Raw genomic sequence first — 1,790 nt, 5'->3', positions numbered from 1 at the left:
AGATATAAATAAAATAAGACACTGTTTGACGATGATATTTAATATATATTTTTGAGTTTATTTAAAAAGCTTGCTGAATTTATTAGAGAAGGTTGCTGAATTTATTATAGAAGGCGCTGGACCGCCCCATTGGTCACAGTTTATCGTTAATAACTCGTAAACGACGCCTGGGAGAAAATTGTTGCAAAGGAAAAAGTTTATCCAAATGATCTGAGGAACCAAAAAAATCTCGATTTGGAACACCCTGTACACGCATCCTAACCTATATCTACGCACAGTGATAGTATCACGTGCTTAAAAAAGAAACTCATTCAAAAGTCATTTCCTACTCACATTATTTACAATCTCGATTATAATTCCCAAGACTGAAATTACAGCGCATAAATTGTGGCAATTATTCAATGTGTATCCTCTGCGAAAATGTTACGTTAATTAATCAGTGTAGCAAGAACGCAGATATGTAGCACAGAGACGTGGTATTACACCGAGAGTGGCGGTATGAAATTTTTGAAACTCCGGACGAGATTCGATGTAGAAAGGAAAAATGGCGTCCCACACACCTGCGGACCATTATAAATGCATGGAATCCATGATTGACTAATAGTAGTAATCAGGTAGCCTTTAGGAGAAACTGAACCGAGCATTAATTCAACCCTCCTCAATCATAACTGTCCGTGTTTCAATCAAACCTTAATGTCTCATCAGGTGCAAACGATGTTTAGCTTAAATCGGCTTTCATCCTTCCATTACGCCGATTTCTCAGGTGGACGGATCCTATTCGATGATGTTACAGTGTCGGTATTACGGCTACCACTGAAATAACTATGAAAACTGGTACGTGCAGCAAGTGCACTTTACATACCTCCTGCAACTTCTAGGACTCGCATAGAAGCATTTAGACAGTAATTAATTAGTCAATACATAATTTTATATATTTTTCTATGTAAAATCAATTTTACAAAATTTTTGCTCAACAACCCCTCACGAAACAACAAGATAAAAATAATTGTCAACAGTACTGCAATAAATATTTTTAAACAAAAAAATTATAGGGTGCCCTCTTAAGTACGCTTTTTCGAATAGAGTAATTTTTATTTAACAAAGACTTCAATTTTCTAAGAAAAAAAATCCTAAAGATCACCCTTTTTTCGATCTCTTATACCCTGAATTTGCTATACGAATATAAATATGAATAGATAATAAATAAGTATAAATATATTAATATTCAGTTAGCATAATTTTTAAATAAATTAGCAAGAAATTCAGAATTTTTTTAAACGTTCTATCCACTTGTTAATTAAATATAGTAATAATTATAGCTATTAATTGAGTAATAATTACAGCTATTAATTGTGTAATACTTATATCTATTAATTGAGTAATACTTTTATCTATTAATTGGTATCGAGTGGAGCCGATAAATCGGCGCGCGATTTCAATGGACGACAGTGCCGCGCGGAGCTAATTGGCGGATAATGCGAGGCCCGCTTGGATTCGTTCTCGTTCGTTACCGGCGATCGGAGGAGGATCCCATGCGTTCCATTTCCGAAGTGTTGCGTAAGAGCCGGCGACGCGGACAGGTACCGGGGACGCGTTGCGACTCCCGGACGAGGTTCCTAACCCTCCGGTCACTCGGATGCGTTTTCTGTATTCGTCGGAGCGCTCCAGCCTCGTCTGGGTTACGAAATGCAGAAGACGTACTGCGCGAATGCGGTAATCGCATTCCCCTCGCCGATTCGTGCTGAAAGCTCCGCTCTTTCGGGGAACATGTCTCTTCGCGGAGTCGGCCA

Source organism: Augochlora pura, chromosome 8, assembly GCF_028453695.1.
Source record: "Augochlora pura isolate Apur16 chromosome 8, APUR_v2.2.1, whole genome shotgun sequence".
NCBI lineage: Eukaryota > Metazoa > Arthropoda > Insecta > Hymenoptera > Halictidae > Augochlora > Augochlora pura.
This window is presented reverse-complemented; position numbering follows the sequence as displayed.